This window comes from Macaca thibetana, chromosome 14, assembly GCF_024542745.1.
Source record: "Macaca thibetana thibetana isolate TM-01 chromosome 14, ASM2454274v1, whole genome shotgun sequence".
NCBI lineage: Eukaryota > Metazoa > Chordata > Mammalia > Primates > Cercopithecidae > Macaca > Macaca thibetana.
In genome coordinates this window covers 84280820-84294787 of record NC_065591.1, presented here as the reverse complement: position 1 = coordinate 84294787, position 13968 = coordinate 84280820, and the positions used below count along the sequence as shown (strand labels likewise).

The window sequence follows — 13968 nt, the reverse complement described above, 5'->3', positions numbered from 1 at the left end:
TTGGTTATCTCCTCTCTGGTTTTAATGTAGTTCTAATTATTGGCTGCAAACTGAAAAAAAAAAAAAAAAAAACCCTATAGGAGTTTAACATATTAAAATATTACAAATTATATTTAGGAGTTATAAAACCCTTTCATATCCAAGATTAGCAAGGCACATATTATTATAACCTTTTTGTTAATGAGAATATAAAACCTCATTTTCCTATCTAGACTTTATTAGTTAAGTCTAAATAGACTTAACTTTTTCTTGCTGAATACCTCCTTTCTCCCCTCTCCTTGATTAATTTTACTGGCTAAAATAGGAAAAAGTCTTTATCTTTTAACCCACATAGTTATAAAACTGTGGAAACTGTCTAAATTTAATAGTCATTGATAGAGTCTGGCAGACCCTAGATTAGAGCTCAGGCTCTCTCCATACCCCACAAGGCTTTCCTTTTTTTTTTTTTTTTTTTTTTTTTTTTTTTAGCTCCACCTTACGAGAGACTCTCCTGAAGTGAAACCTTGAGCATGCAAATACTGCTTCTGCCTGAGAATGTAAGATATCTTGCTGCTATCATCTGCTTAAGTATCCAGTAGAAAACATGGAGTTACAAATAGAAAAAGTCAAGTTTAATTTACGGACTTTACAGGCATTTACAGACAGCAAAAACGAAAAGCCGAAAAAGGGAGTAAGCTTCTATAAAGGAAGTTAATTTCACATGCAGTTCTTTAGAGGCATCGCATGTGCTAAGTAAGTAGAACAGGCAGCCTGTGGACAGCAGCTCTGGTAACTAGGTCAGGGACCAAGTCAGATGGCCGCTGGTGACCCTGCTCAGTAAGTTCCTAGAAAGACACCATTGGGCTGCTGGTCATTTCAAAGGAAACTTTATTAAGAAAATGATACATTTGGGGTTTTCTGGATGCAGTAGCTTCAAATGTCCTACCTAGCAGAGTGGCGAATCCCAGTGTGCTTGGGTGTCTACTTTGTGGAGCACAGTCAGCTGAAATATGGGAGCAACAGAACCTCTCTTTAGTGATCACAGAAGTACACTAGCAGAAGCTTTAATAGTATTTTGTACGCCTCAGGAGTCTCTTCTATTTCATCATCTCAAAAGGTTCCAAAGCAGTGGAGAAATGTTTAGGCTCACTGTGGACATGTGTACATGGTCAAGGAAGCAAGTCTCTTGTAAGGGAATGCAAAGGTTAGGTTACACTCTCTCAAGGTGAAACACTGGGATCATTCCCAGAATGCTCCAGAAAAATACAACTAAAGTTTCTGCCTCATTTCTCACTCACTATTCTGTGCTGAGAAGACTTCCTGTAACAGTAATTTTGCTAATCCTTTGCCCAAGGAGTCTGGACTCCATGGTCATCAGAGAGGAAAACTTCCCCCACGAAAAATTCAGTTCAACTGAACTTTTCTGAATCTGCCCCCTCATTCGCACTCTGGACTTCTACTTAACGAAAACTGATGGGAAGTACATCACTCTATTCCCAGCACCCAGTACAGCACCCCCGACACAGGAAGCAAACAACGCTGGTTTGTTGAACAGAACACTAAGTACTAATGTAACCAGAGGCCCAGATGCTTTTAATATGCTCCGTTTCCTATTCCCCAACAAAAAGCACATCTTACTTCAGGAAACCGAATCAAGAAATTATACAGGTTCAAAGGAGCCTTAAAGATCATCTGTTCCAATCTCCTGAGTTTACAGATGAAGAAACTAGGGCCCATAAAATGAAGAGATTCCCCTAATACCAGGTCTTAAGTCTCCCAGGTTCAGAGCTAATGTCAAACTGAAACACACTTCAATTGAATTAGTTTTCATTGAGTTCCATTACAATTTTAGAACTGTGGTTTATCATTATGTTGGAGTCATCTTCCTTTTCTGACACCATATTTCTCTCCCTGGTGTTATTTCCTCCTCTAAGTAGTTAGCTGTTTATAAATAAACATTTAAGTGCCCTAAGGGGATAGTTACTTTTACAAATCTTTCTGTGAATCTTTCAAGGCAAAGAATGCTGTCATAATATGAAAACATATCATCAATTTAACTATTCAAAAATTAGTGCTTTTGCATAGTGAGTTTTTCTCTCAGCAAGATACACTGCTGGAATTATTTTCTTATAAACCAGAATCAGTGGTCTTAAATGCAAATAGAAAATACTTCAAAACAAGCATAAATGGAGTGGTATTATCATGTACTGAAATGTAGACCTAACACCAAAAAATTGAGCAGGACTAAGTTTGTCAATTCAGCTGTTGAAAACAAAATATCTTTTAAGGCTTTTGTATCTTTATTGTGGCACAGGAAAAAAAAAAAAAAAGCTCTATCTGACACAAATTATTTTTAAAAGCCTTGTAGTTTTCCCACTGATTAGGAAATAAATGAGTGCTAGAAGCTAGGAATGTTGTAAAATTTTGCAAAGCAAATTCTAGAATCAAATTTTGTCTTCTTTTCTTTTTAGTATGCCAAGACAACTGTTCAGGTTTTTAAAAAATAATATTGCCTTTTCTACATTGAAGCCAAGCTATTTGTGAAGCCAATATGATAGTTACAGTGTTTTAGATGCTCCACACATTGATTTATTCTACTGCTTCTAGATTATTTTAAAGAAAGCACTTAGTTCCCAACCTCAGAGCCTATTTTCTACAACTTACTAACATAATCAATAATTTTTTATATAATCTCCAAAGAGATCATCAAGCCATCAATCTTCGAGACATTTATTTTTCAGAGGCATTCCTGGTGTGACTCCCCATCCTGCCCTTCTGTTCTGTTAGGATGGATCTTACTGTGGGACTCGGAAGGGCATGCAGATTTTTCTTCCCATGGATGAATAAATACCAGAGACCTTGGGGGCAGGGAACAGCAATCACAGAGACTACCTCTCTGGGACAGCCGTGGCTCTGCAGGGTACCTATGCTTGCTTTGGTAACCTGATAAAGCTGTTTTCTGCCAACATTAATCTGGTCTGCTTAAATTGGTGAGACTTCTGAACACTACAAAATGTATTTTAAATATATATTTCATTTTCATTCCCTCTCTTCCTATCTTTTCTATTGTGAGGGGATTCTGTTAGCCAAATTGGGAGGATACTCAAGAAATTTGCTATGTTAGGCTGTAAAGCAAAGAACAAAGTCAATATAGAGTCCCCTTGACAGGAGTCCTTGAAGAAGGTGACCCGTGTTCAAACTACAAATAGAAGATCAGTCTCCGCTTCGGTGTATGCAGTGCCAGAGCCAATGCCAACACAAAGGCAGAGCATGCAACGGTTACAGAACGTGCACTTTGGCACTTGACTGCCTGCATTCAAATCCCATCTATGTCATTTACTATGACCCCAGGCAAGCTATTGAACCTCTTCGCACCTCAGTTGATTCTTCTATAAAATAAGAACAATAATGCCTACCAAATAGGATTTGAGTTAATAAATGGAAAAATATTTAAAACAGTTCATGGCACATAGTATATAATTGTTAGCTATTATCATTAGTTAAGGCAGATTTTAGAGAAGACAAAATCTGGGAATTAAGACAGGGAGTAAAATTTACAACCTACTCTACGTTTTATTTTCCAGTAGAAAAAAAACAACACACATCAAAGGTAAAGGAAAGAATGTCCTTTCTTTACTAAAAGCTATGTTAGCCTCAAAGGTCAGACAAACCTGAGTTGAATCCAGGATTTGCCATCTAGTGGCTGGATGACGTTAGGTTTAATATCGAAAGCTTCATTAAATCTCAGTTTCTTTAGCTTTAAAATGGGGATTATAAGAGTTCCCACTGTCAGGTAAAAGGCTTAACATAGTGTCTGGCACATAGTAAATATTCCATGAATATTAATTGACATAATTATTAAGGTTTTCAGAAGCAGGAACACAAAACAAAAAACAAGTAAAACTGAGGTAAGGATAAAGGGTCCAGAGAGGGACCACCCCTAATACGAAAGCTACCCTTTCACAGATCACAAACTGTGCCAGGGGTCAGAGTCAATGCCACAGAGCGGTCTTGTGCATGGCGACACGGCCAAAAGCTATTGCCAAAGCTCTGTAATTGATTTCAATCCCTGTGTATGCACTTTCAAACTCTGAAAACTACAGCTGCATTAGGGAGCTACTCCTTAGACCTAGCATTTAATTCCTGGGGAGTTCAAGCAAGATTTCTCCTTGCAATGATGAGTCCCAGAACAGCCAGATACTGCTTAGGCCTATCTTCTAGAGCAGCCTATTCTGATACCACTCAAATTACCATTCTCATGGCACCACTTTATGTTCTGGGTCCTTGCTCCTGAAATCAGTTATAGACTGCTCGTATGACATACTTGGGAATAAAGTTTTACTCTCTGGTTGGTGCTAATGGCTGCCTGAAAAGAAGAAAAAGGCTTTGATGCAGGTTATTTTTTTTAAAATACAAACCATTGTAGCTAGAGAATGTATAAGATAATACACGAAGTATTTGAATCACAATAATTTAGGTTATGCCATTATTCACATTATATAATGAAATACTGAGCCAAAGCCATATAAAGTCACTGAGTTTTATAGCCAAAGGGATCATAAACTTTTCTACCCCAACACCCTAGTTTAGCCATTGAGGAAACAGACTGAGACAGGTTATGTGATTTGAACAAGGTCACAGAGCTTGCCTATAAAACAGCTAAAACTAGACCTGAGGTCTCCGCTGTTAATGTGACTCTGACAGCTCTTGTTTCCTTTAGGAATGCAGGTCTCTATCCATCTGCATCTACAAGTTTTACTCAGAAGGTTTAGATAAAATGCCACCCACCAATTCTATGAAGCTATTTTGGAGATTTCCCATTCAAATGTGAGCATCACTTCTTCTAAAGCTGTGACTCTTAAACTCTAGAGAGCATCAGAACCATCATAAAGCTTGTTAAATTTCACATTTGTGGGTACCACTGCAGAGTTTCTGACTCTGTTGATCTGGGGTGGGGCCTGAGAATTTACAATTCTCACAAGTTCTGAAGAGATGCTGGTCCTCTCTTTGAGAGGACCCCACTTTGAGAACCACTGCTCTAAACATTGTCTGTATTTTATTTCTACCTACCTTTCTGACGGTACGGTCTTCCTCAGATTAGTTACTTATGTGTATCTTTAAAGTATACACTAGACCATAAACTCCTTGAAGAAAAGTTATGGGCCTTATTTCTTCTTATAGTATCTAACAAACAGCCTTGAAATTGTAAAAATTGAATCAATTTTTGGTGAGGCAGACTGGGCTAGTCAGCATACACCATTAACTCTACAGCAGGCTCCAGGGAGAAGATGAAATGAAAATCAGTCCAATGAGGAATTATAATCATAAAACTTAAAGACCCTGTGGAAATAGCTAGCCCACCATTTCCCAAACTGTGTTCCATGACACACTAATTCTATATAGGTTGGCAACTAAAATATTCTTTAGGAAACACTAGTTGAACAAAGATAAAGAGGTTTCTTAAGGTAGAACTTCCTGTAGCCATTAATACGCTCCAAAATAAACTTCCCTCATCTCCCATCCTGAGTCACCTCTAAAAATTTACTCTGCTTTTTAATCTCCATATGAAAGCACAGTAGATATAGTGCCCTCCCCTAGCCTTATTTGAGGCGGGTACATTTCAAGACACCCAGTGAATGCCTGAAACCAAACCCGATTGCCAACAATCAGTTTGTGTTACTGTTTATGTTTTCCACCCACATACTTAATGCCTTTTCCATCTCATCTAAGCACTTATTACACACTGTGGCTGTAACTTTTGCAGTTTCAGGTGTGACAGCAAAACTAGCACAGATTTATGTTTCCTTCTTCACAACTTCATGGATAGAAGATTCACTCTTACTCTAGGTCTTAGCAATCTCAGCATTTTTTTCTTTTCTTATGAAGTCAGGAACTTTCACCTTTTCACTTAAAGGAAGCAGCATATAGTTTCTTTCCAGCATATTGAAATTGCCAGCATCACTACTTTTGACCTTTGGGACCATTATTAAGTACAGTAAGGGTGACTTGAACACAAACACTGCAATACCAGGATTGGTGATCTGATAACAAAACAGCTACTAAGTGACTAAGGGGTGGAAAACATGCACAGCATGGACACGCTGGACAAAGGGAGTACTCCCATCCCAGTAGGACGTCGGAGGAACAGTGAGGGATGAAGTGAGAGTTCATCAGGTAACTCAAAATGGCATGAAATTGAAAACTTATGAATGGTTTATTTTTGTAATTTTCCATTTGATATATTGGGACCATGGTTGGCAGTGGACAAGTGAAACATTGGGAAGTGAAACCACGGATAAGTGAGGACTACAGCACTTATTGTCTACTTCACTATTAGAAATAAAGTTCCATGGTGCATAGTCAGAATTCAGTAAATACTTGTTACATGCACAATTATGCTATGTAAATTGGATCCCAAGGGGCATAATAGGTACAATTTCAAAAATCTATTTGATCATGAATTCCTTTCTTTCTCCCTATACCCCACACCTATACTGCAAAGTCTTAAAGAAAGAGTGTTCTGTGAAATAGAGTTGGGGCAACATTGACTCTAAGCTAGACACTGTGGCTCTAGCTGTCTGGAAAGCTTTAGTAGTGAGGTACAATCAATCACAAGATTCTAAAGACTAGTTCATTATTCTCCTTCGTCCTACACCATATCATAGGGTACAAATTCTCATGTTAACTAAGATGAGTGTTATCCCTGAAGAAACTGTTCCAATACTTGTCATATAAACATATCCCCACATTTCGACTGAAGAATGAGACAACTGCTCCATAATTTGCTGTGCTAAACATTTTTTTCTGATTAGAAAAAAAGCAAATAGAGAATTTGCACAGTTCTGTGAGCTACAAGGTCTAACATGAAGAGAAGAATCTTCTCAAAGTTGAATAATCATCCATATATTTTTGTAGTTTTTCGTATCTAGTTTTACTTAGTCAATGGCTAAAAGCAGTTGGCCAAGTCAAAAATATCCTGAGATATAAAACCAAAAGCCAAGGTCATATTTCACCTCTCTGTGGAAAACTCTGCTTGCTTACCCTGAGCTTTAAGTCTAAGTATGGCTTTATAACAAGAAGAGTGTTTTATTTACAGGGATATAATATCACCTTTGTCATTCTCCACAAGGGAAAAAAAAATCCCAAACCAAAGCCTTCAGCTGGTTCTGCCAAACAGCCAAGTAGACCATTACCAAAACCCAACCTTTTTCATTATAATAATGCTCTAAATTCTAACTTTTTCCAATGATGCAAATCTTCCTGTCTAAGAGTGGTCTCTTAGGAAAGAAGTCAGTCAGCGTGAAGCAAGAGTAATTCAAGTTGGTTCTGAGAAAAATGGAAGATTCAGCCACACAGCGGCAGTGTTATGAATACCCTCCTTTATTTTCTCCCCAGGTGCTAGAAATATTTCCATATAACACTGGTCAATGTCAAGTATCATTTCATCAGTAAATGCTTCAAATTCAGGAGTAATTCAACCAGGGGCTATCAGAAGGAAAGATTAGCATGTTGTTCAAGCCTTTTAAAAATCACTTCTCTCTCTGGAGAAAGAAATTCATCATGGTACAAGAGGAAAAAAAAGTAAGGAGAGGATATAATTTGCTCCTATGCCTGGCTGTCTGATGAAAATATTCCAGAAAAAATGCATTATTTCATTTTTTCTCTTGTAGGCCTCGCTGACAGAAACCAAAGGGTAAATATATTAGTATTCTCCCATGCTTAAGATTTTAAAAAAAGAAAGAAAAGAAAAGAAAAGAAAAGAAAACCTTTCCTAGTAATAGCATTTACTCTGGAAAAATAGCTTGGAAGAGAAAAGGGGCCAAATCATTTCAAAGGGAACAAATAAATAGTGTTAATTCCAATAGTTGGGGGGCAAAATGCAGTTCAGAAAAAAAAAAAAGTGCTTGGAGAGCCTCTGATTGCTACAGTCTGACACAATGGATTTTTACTGCTCTGCCAAGTCCCTGCCATCTGCTGTATTTCCAAAAGTTAACATCTTTTTAGCCATCCCAATTGCCATTCCCCTTTAAAAGTGAGTCTCCTTCAAGGAAAAGAGAATCTACAAAGTAAAATCAGAAGACAGGAAAGCAGAAGATAGAGGACCTTCCCTTGTTGCACCCCTTTCCTGTTGAGAAAGAGATGGACACATAGGGCAAGGGGAAAGCTAGTGCGTGCTGGGGAGTGGAGGCTTGGGCATACACAGAGCTGCCATACCTCATTGAGGTGAAGGAGCATCACGTGACCATTTTCCAAAGAATGGAAACTCCAAAAAAAGATGTGATGAATGATAAGACATCCTGAATTTTGTGGAGGACTTATGAGAGAAAAATAATTCAGTTCCAAATCTTACCATGTTTACACATGGGACAGTTCTTGCCCTAGACAAAGCAGACATAGGCTCAAGCAGGTGGTTCTGTAAGTGCTTGTCTGTTTGGCTAAACATCCCCCAAGAATGTAAGGCAGCAACACAGAGTTCATCCATGGCAGGTAGACAATGAAAATTTGCTAAAATGAATTGAATGAGAAGAGTGATACACACTCAGCTCTCTAAAACGGGATAATATTAGCTATGTCTGGCTTCATGAAGGTTGGGATATGAGCAGATGAGTACCAGGAGAGGAGGAGGGAGAAAATAATTGTGCAAGAAATAAAGAAACAATATATCACAAAATGACTGAGACTCTAGAACAGTATTTCAGGCAGCAATCTGAATGAACTCAAAAAGGAGAAGAAGAAACCAAACAGCTTAACATTTATTAATAGAAGGATGAACACACTGCGGAGAGGTAGAAATTATACCATGGGAGGAGGAAAAGAAGATTATTTGGAAATAGGCAGCAATAAGCATTCCAAGGATTTAAAAGAGCTTGCATGTGGGTCAAGGAATACAGTCTAGAAGTTTGCTGACAATCCAGATATCTTGTCAGTCTTGTCTCCTGATATTACCATCACTGACAACGGTGTCTTAGCAAACAAGGCAAAATGCAAATCTTGTTCCTTCAGCTCTCCCATATTCCCCATTAAGGTTACTTATTATTGACTGGTGCATATAAGCCCATATTATCTGGATTAGTACTCAGTGCTAATGAGACCAAGGTTACCCCTTCAATCACCACATGGGACTACCCAAAGAGTCCTTCTTCCTAAGAATAGGTCAACACGGACAGCTCTCAACTACCCTTCATCTCCACTACAGAGCCCGAGGCTGCAGAATCCTGAGTCAGTGGGATCCTCTTCTTACACGCTCACTTAAGAAAACATTGTCTTGGCCGGGCGCGGTGGCTCAAGCCTGTAATCCCAGCACTTTGGGAGGCCGAGACGGGCGGATCACGAGGTCAGGAGATCGAGACCATCCTGGCTAATATGGTGAAACCCCGTCTCTACTAAAAATACAAAAAACTAGCCGGGCGAGGTGGTGGGCGCCTGTAGTCCCAGCTACTCGGGAGGCTGAGGCAGGAGAATGGCGTAAACCCGGGAGGCGGAGCTTGCAGTGAGCTGAGATCCGGCCACTGCACTCCAGCCTGGGCGACAAAGCGAGACTCCGGCTCAAAAAAAAAAAAAAAAAAAAAAAAACATTGTCTTACAGGGACAGGACATTTGTAGACATTTTTGTAGACATGCCTTAAAGAAAATGTCCAAGAACCTCCAGCTAGTTATTTCAGCATAAGCAACCTCAGCCTAACATTCTAGGTCCAGGACAGGGTTACTATCCCAAGGCAGCCACAAATAGACCAGGTGTGAGATCGTCCAGCCCGTCAGAGTTGGCCTGAGTAGAATGCTGCCCCCTAGAGGTGCTGCCACAGAGAACAAGACAAAAACAGTTGATGGAGCTCATCCTAAGAGAAAACTAGTCTTCCGGATCTCTGCAAATCCTGCTGCACATCCCAAATTTTGACAACTGCATCTTAGCAAACAAGGCAAAATACAAATCTGGCTCCTTCAGCTCTCCCACAGTCCCCGTTAAAGTTATTTATTATTGACTGGTGCATATAAGCCCACATTGCCTGGATTAGTACTCAATGCTAATGAGACCAAGGTCACCCCTTCAATCATCCCATGGGACTACCCACAGAGTCTTCCTAACATGGATCTTTAGAAGAATTAGAACTTGGGGTGGGTAACGTATGGCCAATGAAGTGACTTCCTAGGCCATGTTATATCCTTGAAATGAGGTTACCAAGGGCAATCAGCTTGTTCTGCTCCTTCAATCCCCTCTTTGGGAACCTGGTATCATTTTTGAAACTGAAAGCCAGAGTGAGAAAGCAATCCAATGCAGACGGTTCAAAGAGAAAATGAATGCATAATAACTCAGTGAATTCAAATACAGTTAGGGCCATGGAGACACAGCAGATTGCAGTTCACAGCCAATGAGGTGAATGAGAGAACAACTAAGGGGCCAGGCATTGGTTGACTGTGCAAAAGATGACAGCAATCCTACAGCCTTAAGCCACTCACCAGTCTGACATCTCCACTCTCATCCCCTCCACAGCATTCCTGCTACAACCAACCAGCCACATAGCTGAAACCTGCACAAATCCTAGCCCTGCAGAAACATTTCAATGCCTTTCCCATGCTTTCAGGATAGTAAAGACCAAAACTGGCAAGGCTGAGGCTGAAACATTTCTGCCAAATTTGAGTCTGGCTTCTTCTTTTTCTTTTTTTTTTTTTTTGAGACAGAGTCTCACTCTGTCACCCAGGCAGGAGTGCAGTGGTGTGATCTCAGCTCACTGCAAGCTCCACCTCCTGGGTTCACACCATTCTCCTGCCTCAGCCTCCAGAGTAGCTGGGACTACAGGTGCCTGCCACCGCGCCTGGCTAATTTTTTGTATTTTTAGTGGAGACAGGGTTTCACTGTGTTAGCCAGGATGGTCTCAATCTCCTGACCTTGAGATCCGCCCGTCTTGGCCTCTGAAAATGCTCAAATTACAGGCGTGAGCCACCACGTCTGGCCCCTGGCTTCTTGTTTGGCTTATCTCAAACCACTCTGCTTTCCAACGACACTGGTCTTTTTTTGATCCTAGCAGAACACTTCCCACTTCAGGAGCTTTGCACGTTTTCCAAGTTCAACTGGCTTCCTCTTTCCTGATTTCCCATCATGAAAACATGCACAGAGTCACTGCAGCTTCCATATTCTTCAGGGCAGATTTATGTGATCTCCAAGACTATGTATGGCCCCTGTTATGTGTCCTCAGAGCACATAGAACATTTCATTTGCAACACTTACTACTATTCTAAATATATTTAATAAGACTATTTGACTAATATCTGTTACTCCAACTTGACTATAAACCGAATGAAGAAAGGCACTTTCTCTTTGGACATCAGTTATCCCACACAAAACATACATACTACTGGACACATAGTAGGTGTTCAATAAATATTTGTTGTTTAATGAACTACAAATGTGTTATGAAACTCCAAGAAAATATAGGATTAGATCAGTGTTTTCCCATAGAGTAAGGGGCAATTTTGACCCCCATGGGACATTTGGCAATCTTTACAGATATTTTTGTTATCACAATGAGAAGGATGCTGCTGGCATCTAGTGGGTATAGGCCAGAGATGCTACTAAATGTCCTACCTAGGACAGCCCCCGAAACACAGAACTTACAGGCCTAATATGTCAATATTGTTGAGGTTGAGAAACCCTAGATTAGCGGAACTAATTCAACTATAGTGGGAAGGGCAGAGCCAATGATATATTAATAGAAAAAAGCAATTCCCAAGAGGAATTTTTTCATAGCTGAGGCACTGCATAGAGCTCCTCTGCTGCCGTTGAGAGGTTCTGGGGATCATGCTCCAGGGAAGGTCAGCTCTGCATGTCTGAGGTTAGAAATTGGGTTCCCTTCTACTGGAGCTGGGATGACTTCCATCCCTACAATGTAAACCTGACTGGGTTCTGAGGTCTCCACCCACAACAGAGAATTAAGGATCCATCACCTCTTGGTGGTAGAACCAAGATTTCTTCAGGAAGTATTCTCATGTAGCAAGGCCATTAGTCACCTTGACAGCTAGAATGCCCGTTTGTTCCCAAGGACTAATGTTCTCCAGTTTTTGGCCAACCTGACTTGTATCTCACTCTTTACAGAAGCATTTATTCTGCCAACAAAATCAAGACCCCAGAAGATTAATCTTCTCGGGTCAACACAGGGCCACCTCTCCAGAGGCTCGCATAATTTTCTCTGCATGACTACCAAGACCACAGCCTCCCAGGCCTTCAAGTGGCCTCACTTTTCCATGACTTTGAGGAAATCATTTTACTCTGGAGCATGGTTTACGAGGCAGCGGCTGTCAAATCCTGCCCCGCATTGTGAAACCAAGTATAATTGCCATAACTCTACCCCAAGCTACATTAACCTAAACAGATTTTAAACGCTTCTCCTTAATATTGGCAGCTTCTGCAAAGGAAATAGGATCATTGCTTTGACAAGCCTTAAACTAAGAAGCCTCATTCTATGTACGTAAGTAGATAGTTTTCTTCTAGTCCACCCCTGAGTATATGTAGTTTAAAACCAAGTATACACATTGCCACTAATTATGTATTACAAATAAATAGTTTACACAGCATATGTAAACTGTGAAAGGGGGAAAGCAGCAATTTTGAGCATCCACAGCAGATGTTTAGGGCAGCTGTACAGGGAAGCTGACAAGAATTTAGATGAAATTTATTTTAATGTCCCACAAGAGTCAGGGAAAGTTTGTTTAACCTTTACCAAACTATTCCACCCAAGGAGTTCAGATCTGACTTTTCTTTTAGAACAGATTTCTATTGTTGTGTTTAACATGCCTTTCCTATTTCCTTGTTTAAAAAAAATCTAGAGAAAAGGCTCTAGTGATTTGACCATTATGAACAAACGTCATTCAGCCACCACAAATGTAAGCCCAGAAATGTGCTTTTCAATGCCCATGTTTTGGCAGCAAATGTTATAAGAGTAAATGATATTAATAAAGAATTTAGCAACAAAAAAGTATTTACAGCAAGTACTTCGAGGTTTGAACTTGAATAATCCAATAGACTATACTACTGTTTTCAAGAACTATTTTCCGTCAGGAGTGGTAGCTCACGCCTGTAATCCAGCACTTTGGGAGGCCGAGGCAAGTGGATCACCTGAGGTCAGGAGTTCGAGACCCGCCTCGCCAACATGGTGAAACCCTGTCTCTACTAAAAACACAAAAATTAGCCAGGCATGGTGGCAGGTGGCTGTAATCCCAGTTACTCGGGAGGCTGAGGCAGGAGGATGGCTTGAACTCAGGAGGTGGAGGTTGCAGCAGTGAGCTGAGATCCCACCACTGCACTCCAGCCTGGGCAATGAGAGGGAAACTCCATCTCAAAAAAAAAAAAAAAAAAAAAAAAAAAAAAAAGAACTATTTTCCAGATCAAAAAGAAAAATGTTAGCTCCCAGCCTTATGTGGTTTAACAACACCATCCTTCCATTACTTCTACGTTTTTGGGAGAAAGAACAAAAGAGAAAACTGGCAAAAACTTACTTAGACTAAATATCCTGAACCAGAAATTTGGGCATCAACTATTCTTTGCCTCACACATATTTTTGCAAGATCAAGTACCAGGCATTCAAGAAATATTTGTTGAATTGGGAAACAGTAGCAAATAGCTAACACAGAATAAGCTCTTAGCAGGTTGCCAGATTTTACACATCATTTCTATGTTATCTAAGCTAACTTAAGGGTTTGTGTTTCTAGAGTCAAGGGTATTAAGAGGCAGGAACTTCAGGGGATATTTAGAGCAGCAGCCCCACCAGGGAGGTAAAACAATGCTTCTGAGGGCTGAGTATATGTCACACAGGCTGGCGGATGGCTACGATAAAATGAGGTCCCAAGCCCCGGACCAAAAGTAAGTGGTTATAATACTATTATATTTTAAAAGGGTTTTTATGGAAGAACAAAGAACATGCTTATTTGCCGTCCTCTCACAGAATCTTAGATGAAAGTCATACAGTCTACAACTCTACTTCTCCTACTTCAGTTTAC

General features: G+C 40.0%; 1 protein-coding gene across 1 annotated transcript in view; it reads right to left on the bottom strand.

Moving 5' to 3' along the window:
* FAT3 (FAT atypical cadherin 3) overlaps positions 1 to 13968 on the bottom strand; it is a 687549-nt gene that overhangs the window by 551517 nt on the left and 122064 nt on the right. The gene's annotated exons all lie outside the window — the stretch shown is intronic.